Source organism: Embiotoca jacksoni, unplaced genomic scaffold, assembly GCF_022577435.1.
Source record: "Embiotoca jacksoni isolate LCO1_2020_lvr unplaced genomic scaffold, fEmbJac1.0.p SCAF_35, whole genome shotgun sequence".
Classification (NCBI taxonomy): domain Eukaryota; kingdom Metazoa; phylum Chordata; class Actinopteri; family Embiotocidae; genus Embiotoca; species Embiotoca jacksoni.
In genome coordinates, this window is record NW_027185387.1 from 2,131,314 (window position 1) to 2,143,452 (window position 12,139).

A 12,139-nucleotide genomic window follows, 5' to 3' on the forward strand; every position below is an offset into this window, starting at 1 on the left:
TCCATGTAGCCTATACACACAGTATATATATGTAGATATCATTAACCTGCTGGCTGAGAAAAATAATATTATAACCGCCCACTGATAGTGTATTGATTGCAAAAGACTTCCTTACTGAAATCACAGTGATCTGAACAATTTTCAAATATGAAAAGAAAGTATTAAAAATACTTCAAATTATTTTTTTTGTTGTTAGTTATTTCTAAGTAGGTTGACACAGCAAAAATCAAATGTGAAATTTCAACTTCTATTACAATTTGATATCATTCTATGAGACTTAGTTTTCTATTACGTCTTTATACTTTCAAATCACTTATTTGATTTTACACCCCGTGTGTGTTTTGGTGGATTGTGTATTTGCTCTTATAAAAATTGTCAGATACGTTGTATAGATTTCCCTATCAGACTTACTTTCCTTCATGTTTTATTTGTTATAATGGAAATACTGCATGAATTGTGGGATTCATGTGGTAAGGTTTATGGTTTAGGGATCATCGGGAAATATGGTATTGTGAGAAATCCACTGACAAAACAAACTCCGGCCACTGTCGACCTGTTCACGATGGAAATATCTCGGAATTATTTCATATTTGTAGGAAGTTTTTTAGGATCTCAGATGGAAGTTTAAATAGTAAAACTCCCCACATAACAGCCGCATGCAGGATTTTGTGTTTGATGTTTGTTTGATTTCCCAACTACATGAATTATAGAATTGTTTTTTTTCTTTTCTTTTCTTTATTATTATTTTTTTATTCATATAAATTATATGACATAATTGAATCTAACTTAGTATACAGACACACACACACACACACACACACACACACACACACACAGGGAGTACACAATTCAGCCAAGTGGAGCAGACAGCAGTGGTCCATAATGTGAGTGTGAGCGTTACATAAGAGCATTGAATCTAAAAATAGAAATGCAGCAATTGTAAACAGGAGTCTAAACTGTTGGCTCTGAGCTTTCAAAGGAACCTGAATGAAATTTCGATGAAAGCACCATCTCGGACGTAAACAGACTGGCAGCTGATCGTCAGCAGCAAGAGCCTGCAGGTAAGACGGCCAGCTGTCCACGTGTGAGTGAGTGTGAGTGAGCTGGATGAAGAGCGAGAGGTAAAACTGTTGCATTGATGAATGATCAGGAAACATAGTTGACTTCTGACTTGTGACAAAAAAAAAAAAAAAAAAAAAAAAAACTGTCGGCGAATATATCGGCATTAATGATATGTGGACATTAATCACACACAATGTGGCGCACAAGAAGCAGAAATTCAGCACCACATGTTGATGGACAGCTCCTTATAGTGATGTTATAGTTTTTGTTTGCGATTTTTGGGAAAGAACCTTTTTGATAAAAAGATGTGAATTTGTGACGATTTATATCTTTGTACAATCAGTCTGTTTTTGCACAAAACACACACACACACACACACACACACACACTCGGAAAGATATTCATATAGAAACTGTTTCAAATAATCAACTTAACAAACTCTGGGGATTTTACAACAATACAAACGTTATTGCGTATATTCTTCACATCTGTCTGATTCAACTTAGACACACACACACAAACCACAGTACATCATTTTTTTTCAGGCTTTTATCAATATTTATTTCACTGTTTTTTTTTATGACAAAACATCACAAAGATACACAATGAGTTCTTTAAATCGCAGCAGTCCAAATGTTGCGGTGTTATCCACTCAAATGACACTTGGAAAATCAATATGGACTCATAGAGATATAAGATTTCACACTGATTTTATTACAACGTAAAGCTGCTGAGAGCATCATTAATATATAAAAGCATGCAGTGTCTCCTAAAAGAAAAACACACGGAGTTAAGGGCATGCCGTAAAGTAGATATCAATTTATAACGAGAGCAACTGAGGTGAATCGAGCGTTTACACAGAGAATTCCAGTTTTTAAAATCTACAGACATTTGACACATCTAAACAGCAAAAACAAAATAAGACAGAATGAGTTGACATATAAAATTAAGTTGAAACAAATGGAAGGGCGAGAGAGAACATGTGAAGAGAGGGAATATAAGTGTAAAGCAACACACACTCTCACACACACACACACACACAAGGAATTACATTCACATGACTACATACACACAACGTGCCCTTCTGTTTGTGTTATCGCTTGTTGAACTGAAGAAAAGAACACAAATCAGGTATTTAGTGGCAAACTGGAAGTTTGGAGCTAAATGACATATTCATAGAAGTATCATCTATTAATAAATAGTTTTTTGAGCCCGGCAGTAAATGTGTATCCGATTTATGACAGCTCAAGATAGTTGATTCTTTCCTCGTTTGTAGATTTCCATTTAATCGGCGTCGGGCTTCTCAGTGAGCGTCTGGAAACTACAAACATCAGGATCGACCGGTGTCTATGTGACGCCTGATAAACTTATTAAAAACACGTCTGCCTAACGCGGGAGCAGAACGTGCGCATGTGGCCTGCTGGTGCCGTTTGACATTCGCTTACGATCTAAAAGAAAGGAAGCATATAAAATGTCGGCTGCTGTAAAAAAAAAAAAAAAAAAAAGTTACACTGAGGAGACACGCGAGCATATTTTCTTTCATTACAGCCTGCTGATAATTGTGATGATTGCGTTGCCTCATATCTGGATACACACACATCTCCGTCTGCAGCATTAACACACCGAGTCCATGCAAAGTACGTCTGAGCTTTAAGATAAAGATTTAAATGGTGGTAATATTGTCCCAGCAGCAAATAACAAAGTCAAAGAAAAAAAAACGTGCAGTTGGCATAATCGTACAATATTTAAAAACCTATTTCCCATGTAATATCTCTCCGTTTAACTTTATTTCAAGTGTTTGTCCGAATCATCTGCTGATATGCAGTTCAAGTACAAATATGCCCACAACGAGACACGGTGCAACCTGTAAAAAGAATAATGGACAGCGTCTTCACTCCCTCCATCTAAACTTTGTACATTCTCCAACATATAATTTTAGTATTCCTTTAATTTGTCTAAAAAAGAAGAAGAAGAAGAAAAAAAAAAAAGGACTATTTCTTTCGGAGACTTTTTAAATCCACTCACCCTTCACTGTAAAAATCTCTAACTTTTCACCATCTCTTGTCTTTTTTGCCACGTCACCGACCCGACGCCTCACACAACAGAGACACACACCGACTCCTGACCAGAATGTGTGTTCTGACTTTTGTGTAATTGTTATTACTTCTCCTTCAAGTAGGTTAAGCTGATTTTTTTTGTAATTTTTTTTTTTTTTTAAAGACGGCCTGGAGGGGAAACTGCAGGGAGACGAAGGCTTAAAAACACTCCTGCATCTGAGGAGGGTTCACTACGTGGTCATGAAGACGGGTCAGAGCTCAGGATACCCCCGAGCTAACATCAGGTTTAAGATTAATGCGGGGTTTAATTGCTTATAGTGAATGTCAGATTATCAAAAAAAACAAAAACACGCGACTACGTCACAATTGCGGTTGGAAATCTATATTAACACGATACGCAGCGATCCGGAGACTCCGGAGATGCGATGATGTTTACATGGCGGAGTGGGAGAGCTGCCGGTTCAAGTGCTTCATGAATGTTTGGGAGTCATCGTGACGTCGTGCTGAGACACTTTCTCCTTGTTTTCGTGGGAAGTCTAACTGCTGTGATTTCACTGTCGGCCCGCAGAAATACGTAACATAAGTTTTACTGCAGATATCGAGGCTACTGCAGTTCAATCACGTAAAAGGAATACAAAATTTAAAAAAAAAAGAAAGGTTGCATAGACTGAATCATTATGAATAATAATGAAAAGAGGATGAAAAGACGAGGAGGAGGAAAGACAACAGAATCTTATGGTGACACACAAGACGCAGCGTGAATGCAGCGCGTGTGTGCGCGTGTGTGTGTGTGTGTGTGTGTGTGTGTGCGTGTGGTGGAGGAGGTGGGTGTGTCACAGTCACGCTGCATGTTTACCAGCAGATGTTACAGAATACAATGAATGAAAAACTACCGTTTACTCCCCTTTCACTGTTGCTCACACTCACTCTGTGGATTCCAGCCGCTGACCTCGCTGTGGTTCGGTCACTGCTGCCGTCTCCCAGGTGCAGTGTGTGTGTGTGTGTGTGTGTGTGTGTGTGCGTGTGTGCGTGTGTGCGTGTGCGTGCGCGTGAGACGTGGACAACCTGCGAGTTCAAAAAGCATAAAGAGAAAATAAAAGTAAAAACAATATGAGAAAGCAGAAGAAAAACAACATTTTTCTGCGTCAGAAGGGAAACTGATCTAAAAACAGTCCACACACCGGTGAGTGTAAAGGGACAAGAAGTACGCAAGGCAACAAACACGACATACGCAGACTCACAAAAGCAGGAAATCGAAAAAAAAAGCGTTTAAAAGGGAAATTGTTTAAATGTAAAACTAAGTGCTCTTTCGGTTCGTCGCTTGATTTCCAGCACAATACTTTGTCTTAGATTCAGAAATCTCAGATTCCTGATATAAGGTTTCAGATTTAAGTCTCTTAAATCTGCGATTGTTGAAATAAAGACATGGTTTGAGTGAGTGATTTAATAACTACTTGCGTACAAAAGGAATTCCACACAGACGATTCAATTCCTTCTCCCTTACGTGTGTCTGTCCAATTTTCAGTTTACGTCCCAGATGTTTAGTCAGCAGAAAGACAAGAACAGCTGCTAAAATAAAACCTTCAGCGAAAGAACGCCTGTCAGATATTTCCTTAAACAATGCAAATTACTGCATTAAAAAAAAAAAATAAATACACATACAGACTACCTATGAATACATCAGATAAGAAGTTGCTGCGTGTCTTCAGGTCAAATCGTGAACGTGATGTAATTGTGATGCGGAATAATCAATAAGGAGCATTTTGGTAAATAACGGTTACTACATTTGTGTTGTGAAAAATCCATCTGTCCCCTTTCAAACGGGTTTATTTAGAGCACGACGGAAACAATACAAATCACAAACACCAAAACAATCCAAGGACTGTGGAATACATGGGTGCCCCCTGTGTTCACGACAACTCTCCTTATTGTGGTTGTTTTCCTTCCCCCCCCCCCCCCCCCCCCCCCTGGCATCACTTCATGAAGCATCACAGCTGGAGATGCTTCATGATAAATACTTAAAGCCCTTTAAACGTGTCACGTCACCCGCTCGTGCATACCGAGCTGAGAACATGGGGGGGTCACACTTTGTCCAGCCCCCTCAGGTGTTACAACAGTGACAGTCAGCAGTGGGATTTCGTTTTTTTGCTTTTTTTTTTGTTGCTTTTAGTCCCACCAAAAACATGCACGACGTTCATGTCCTCCGCAAATGCTTTTTGGGGTAAGGGCTTCCCAGATTCACGTATGCACAGCAAGCCCAGACCGCAAAAAGATTCGTGACGGACAAAGTGCTGCTCCGGCTCTTAAATCCACATCCACTCCAGTCCACGTCTCCTCGGGGTCTTCATCCTCAAAATGCTTTCAGATTTAAAAGAAGAAGAAAAAAAATAATAATAAAAGAAAGAAAAAATAAAAACAACTCATGAGGGTGTTTTTTTTTTTTTGCACCTCCGCCCCGGTTTGTTTTGGTTTATGATCCTCCGAAGGCGCAGCTTTACCAAAACTGAACTGGCGCAGATTTTGCAGCAAACACGCCGGCTTGTTATTAAAAAGAGCGGCGGTGAAGAGAGGCGGCATCTCGTCGCCGTTATAGACTTTAACGCGCAGCGAAAGGGATGGCTGCGATCTCATTGGACGGGACGAGTCGTCGTCTACCAATAGCGACGAGAAAGGAAAAAAAAAGAGCACCTATAATAGAGGAGGCTAAAGCACCTGACAGTTTCATTACTGCACTCCCTCCCCTCCTCACCGCCCCCCCCCCTCCCCAACATCCACTAATACCAAAAAAAAAAAAAAAAAAAGCAACAACAGTTGGAAACACGCGACAGAACATCGTGATCTGATGTGTGGTTTTTTCCATTTGTGTGTCCCTTTAAGGATGAAGAAGAAGAAAGAAAAAAAACAACCGCTGGTTGGAAACTATCTGGCGCCTTCCTGTTTCATTAATAATAAAGTTTTCGTTATTTGCAAAGGGTTAATTTGGCTCCAAAAACCTTCAGCTGCCGAAGCAGGGGCCCCACCCTCGCCTCGTTTTCATTGGACCGTCCACAGCCTTCCATTCGCGGACGCGTCTCCCAGCCGGTCACGATCCCCCCCCCATCTGTCTCGAGCGCACCGAGAGCCAGACGCCACTGACGCAGCACGCGCCTTACTCACTTTTAGCAGTCACGACTCGAGACTCATCGTGCACAAAAAAAAAAAAAAAAAAAAAAAAGGGGGAGAGAGAGAGAGAAAAAAGAAAAAGAATCCGCAAACAAGGATCTAATTGTAAAAAGGTAGCGCTGCGCGCGAGGCGGAGAGCCGCCGAGCTGCTCGCCCTTCAGCGTCGGCAGGAAAAAAAAAAAAAAATAATCAAAAAAAAAAATCACCCAAATCTGACGCGATCGTGGAGATTTGCACTGCAACACATCGGGGGGGGAAAAAAAAAAAAAACCGGAACACAACAAGCCCCGTGTGAAATCTAGTGTACTAAACTTATCCGAAATGCCCACAGTGGGTGTTGTAAGGGCGCTTCGTGTAAAAAAAAAAAAAAAAAAAAAAAAAAAAGAGCACAAGCGGTTCAGCACCACAACAAGAGGACAGCTCCCCACTCGCTCCCAAAACCAAAACCATCCTCCGCTGCAAAAAATGAAAAATCTCAGGCTGGAGATTAATGTCACGAAGTAATGGGGATAATGTACACCGACAGAACACACATCCACCCTTTAAAAAAAAAAAAAAAAAAAAAAAAAAAAATCTAAACTGAGGGTGATCCCCGTGCAGCTGCAAACACACACTGCTTTGACGTCCCTTCAAGCAAGCGTGCTGCAAGAAACAGCAGAAATCCACACAAAGCACTCATGACATCGCGTTTTTTTTTTTCTTCTTCTTCTTCTTCTTCTTCTTCTCCCTCCTCTGCACACATCCCGCCTTAAAATCAAACTGTCACCCATTTGCAGATGCCCTTTTAGCGGTAGGAATAAAATCATACATTATATTGCAAAGCAACTGACAACATAAAAAAAAAAAAAAGGAGAAACAGGTGCAGCCGGAGAAAAGGTTTGTACAACTCACCATCGCCGCAGCGGAGCCTCCGTTAAAAAAAAAAAAAAAAAAAAAAAAAAAAAAAAAAAAACACGAAAAAGTGGCATCAAAAAGGGGCCAAAAAAAAAAAAAAAAAAAAAAAAGGCTCTTTTCTCCATAAAATATGCTCCGGCTTTCCGCTTCTTCACTGTACTCTTGAATGGTGTGCCTTTTATAGGAGTGATGCCCCCTATCTATTTCTGGATCACGATCCAACCCCGTTTCTATTTTTAGCTCGCGCGTGATGAAAAAAGAAAAGCTCGCAGAGGTTCCTTGGAGGAATTTCGAGCGTGCGGCGTTTGAGAACCGGCGCGCGTTCCCGCCTCTCTCTCTCTCTCTCTCTCTCTCTCTCCTTTTTTTTGGTGTTTTTTTTTTGCACGGCACAGGCGCGTGCACGCCAAGCAGCATCTCCCTAATAACGATGCCGCGGAAGAGACTGCTCGGCCGGATTTAAACAGAATGATGAAAAGTGTGCAGAATTTTTTTTTTTTTTTTTTTTTTGGGGGGGGGGGGGGCTTTTATTAATTCATGATTTGAAAACACGGAGAGCCCCGCTCCGCCCCCCCCCCCCCACCCCCTCGCTTGCATGCGCGCGCACACAGACGCCCCCACCCAATCAAATGAGCCCATAAAAAAAAATATGTCTTAAATACGCGCACGAAGCTATAAATCTACACTGGAACATGATATTATTATTATTATTATTATTTTTTTTAACGCGGCCTGTTTTTAGATTCAACGCCAAAAAAAAAAACCAAATGGGAAAAAAATAAATAAATAAAATCAAACAGACTTCCTTCTTTAGCGGGGCTGCGTCAGTCACCAGGCATTGACGTCAGGTGGAGAATCTCCCACTTTGAAGGTGGAAGCAGGAGCCTGCGTTGCCTCTAATGGGTCTAAAAATGATCGAAGGTCCAATGAAAACACCATCTGGAAATGTAAACTAGCAGAGGGACGGGCCGAGGAAAGGCGCAGCCGCCGCCTCCTCCTCCTCCTTCCTCCTCCTTCCTCCTCCTCCAAACTGGAAGGGCCATTGTTTGTCATGAAACCACTCTTTCATGTCATTGGGAGCAAAGGGAATGTGATGGTGAGTAAACTATGAGCTCAGCTGGTCAACATCACACCAAACGGTAGATATATATATATATATATATTTTTATTTTTTTTCACGCTTTGCGTCATAAATCAGCTCCTATGTCACGCCACGAGGGCTGCGAACGCGCTTCAGAGGACTCCAGGTCGGGGTTTATATAGCCTCCCAGCGGGACCGCGAGTGGCCCTCGGTGCGCTGGATGCGGAGCCGCGGAGAGAGCGGCGGGGAGGCTGCCGCGGTCTCCGTCCTGCAGACTCCCCCCCCCCCCCCCCCTCCCACCACCTCCTCCTCCTCCTCCCCCCCTCCTCCTCGCACAGGGCAGAATGCTGAAACGCGTAGTAACGGAGCGGCGCTCGGCCGACCGATGATGCTATTTTTAACTCCCCATACTCAACATGCTTGGCGCTGCGGGTTTCTCTGCTCAAGGTAGCCTTACTACTTGTACCGAGTGGCAAAACGTAAACACGAGAAGGGCTTCCAGGCGGACGAGGGAGGTGGACCTGATTTAGTAAATGAATACAACGAATATCAGAAGAACTAAAGAGGGAAAACAATCCTCCTCAAATGATCTGACGTTGTTGGTTTTGTCTTTACCAGTGTGTCTCTCTAAGAATGAGACTGTCTCATTCATTAAAGCTGCAACCTGTAGGGTTTTTCATGGCATTACATTTAGACCAGATTCAACTCCGCTTCCCATTTCTGTCTTTAAACATGTTAAGATTCTTTTTCAACGAGAATTGCACCTTTTTTTTTTTTTACATTTGCATTTTTGTTTTTATTCATGCAAATGTGAATTACCTTAAAAAAAAAAAAACACACACACACAATCAGGCCCGTTTTTTTTGTTCAAAATCCCGACACACCACACGTCGTGCCCACCAGTGTTGATTCTTCATGCGTGTGATCACATCAGAGGTTAATTGGATGGTAACTGGGCAGACTCAGCAAATTTAGGGTTATTTATTTCGCAGAAAGTCACCCCGGCTCCGTTTTTTTTCCCTCTCATGGAAATGATACAAGTCCTTCATGGAAGACAGCGGACGGTCAAAAGGCGGATCGGGTCCAACTTGTAACACGCAGGCTTTGTTTCGCGTAATCTCGGCACATTTGAAAGAGGTGCCGGTGAAAAGCGGCCGCAGTGTTCACAGACGCTCATCTCGGACTCGCCCCGGGGCCAACAGTTGATGATGCGGCACAAGTTTCAGATGAGTTGCGTCCCTTGGTTTCTAAATCCAGTATCCGCCCGCAGCTCTGTGTTCAGTTTGTCCAGTTTACCTGGATTATGGCACCGAACGAGGAGCTTTGAGCGTCAGGCCTTGACAATGGACGGTTTACAGTGATTAGATGTTTGAGAACAAGGTCAGGTGGTTGATGCAGAACATGCATGCGCAAAGGAAGACTCCCTTCTGTGAATTTGCATTAAAACACAGATAAAAATAAATAAATCCAGAACCCAAATTAGGATCTGAAACCGACTGAAAACTGCTGAGAAGAGAGGAAACAGAGAAGTGCCGCAGACACGAGGTGCGAAATCCATTTACATGACTCCAATCCAAAAAAAAAAAAAAAATGTGTCAGAGTCATCCTGAAAGAACGGACGTAAGAAATCAAACTTAACTTCATTTAGTCTTAAGCTTTTAAAGATTTCTTTTCTGAAAGACAGGGACTTGAGAAAAATGTGTTAGTCTCGATCTGGTATTTGAAACTTTTGTGACTTGTTCCGTGTCGGAGACGACGATCACAATCTGCTCAAATCTGCACACATTTACAAAAAAAAAAAAAAAAAAAAGGGACATTATCCACAATTTTAACAGCAGGTTGAGGGGACAGTTTTGGAGCTGAAGTAAACCTGAAGCCGCTCTGGAAGCTTGTTGTCGCCCGTCTGTCTGAGCAGGTCTGCAAGCTGAAGAAAGAAGAGAGGGGTGGAAACGCTAAGGAGCTGTCCATGGTACTGAAGCCACATTGAAACCGTTGACACCACCGGGGAGTGAGAAGTTGACATTATTAGCCCGGTTCTGCCCGTCTACCCGCTCACAGCTTCGGCCTTCGGTGTCGATTGAAGTCAAGTCCGCGTTAAGCGAATCCACAACGTTTCCCCCGTCTGAGCTTCTCGAACGTGACAATTTGCCGCTGTTCTTTGTTATTTATACGGACCGGCAAACTGCAACGAACACTTTCCCACTATTTTTTTTTTTTTTTTTTTTTTGTAACTTTACAGACTAAATTGTTCATTAGATGAGAAAAAACATCAGCAGATTAACCGTTAGTGAAAATAAGCATTGGAGTCAGTCCTACATTAGCCAGCCTAACCAAGTCACAGAGTAACTTAATGAACTACAGAATCGCACTGACTCACGCTGTAGATAAGAAGAATGGACTTTGCAGTTAATAGTGAAAATGATTGTCCCCACAAGGCCCATATCTTCTTATTATACTGAACTGAAAAAAAAAAAAAGAAGAGAAAAACACCGAGAAAATCCCTTATGCATACAGACAAACAGAATATAATGTGCGCTCTATGACTGCGTAGTGCGGCTCTCAGATGAATTTGAGCCAAAACGGTGGACTATCCCTTTATTCTGCACATATTAACTGCTGTGATGATAGTTTACGAGTGACTGTACAGTATATGCAGACTTATTAAGTATATTACACACATACAATAAGATCCTAAACGTAAAACTACTCGTATTGCCTTTCTTTCATTGGTTATTTTCCATCGCATTTGTAATATCTGGTTATAATGTATTTTCCATTGCAGGTGTTTTTCTGCTGCGGCAACTCTGCGACGCAACAACGCACGCAAATGTCCGGGATTAACGTTCAGACAAACTGGCACTCTCTCCCCCTCGTGTTTTTCTGAAATCTTCATCCATTCTTAAGTCTCTGCGCCTTTAAAATAGTCATCTCCTTTCATGTCCGTGCAGGAAATTTCACTATTATTATGTAATACCTTGCAGCAACATCCATTCAGCGTTACTATATTCAGCGGCGAGGGAGCCAAATATATCTCCATACTGTGAGATGCGGTAACAAATTTCAAGGCGGAAGCGGGCTTCAAAAGTTTGGCATCGGAGAACAAATGAGAATGCGAAAACGTCCCGACAACTTGCTCCGGTCGTTCCCCAGCCTCAAACGACTTCGCAGAATCTACGATTTTTTTTTTTAACAGCGAGTTGAACGTTTCGAATTTGCAATTCTGAAATTGCAACCAGTAAAAATGCGATTTCGACGAGCAGAACTTTGCGCAATTTTTTTTTTCTACAATCGAACAATATGCAAATGATAAAAAAAAAAATATCGCAGATTAGTGGCACACGCTCACGTGACGAGCAGCTCTTCGAGTAACGTCGATGCTTATCGTGCCCGTGCGACGCAGCTCGACCGCGACGGTGAAATAAAACGCTGACAAGGCGGGACGGAAAATGTTTTCGTTTGATCCAACATCTAATGCGTGCGAGTTCACGTGCGGCGGGTGCGCCGAAATGAGCTGCCTCAGCCGCAGCAGACTTGACAAAGGACTCCCCGCGAGTCTACTATCAGTCTGCAAAACGCTCAATGGCACCGGAGCGTCTCACACACACACACACACACACACACACACACACACACACACACACGCGCCCCATTCAATGTAGCGGCGCCGCGGCGCGCCAACTCACATGCCTGTTACATAACAGGGCTCCTACTCCCCGGGGCCCGACGCCCTCCCCACCCCCTTTCCACACACACACACACACACACACACACACACACACAAATCCAATGCACGCTTTGCTGCACATGAGCTATTTATACGCCAGCACCCCCAAGACGGTGCCGGTCCAAAAATACCGCTCCGGTCAATTATTCATTAGAAACGTTC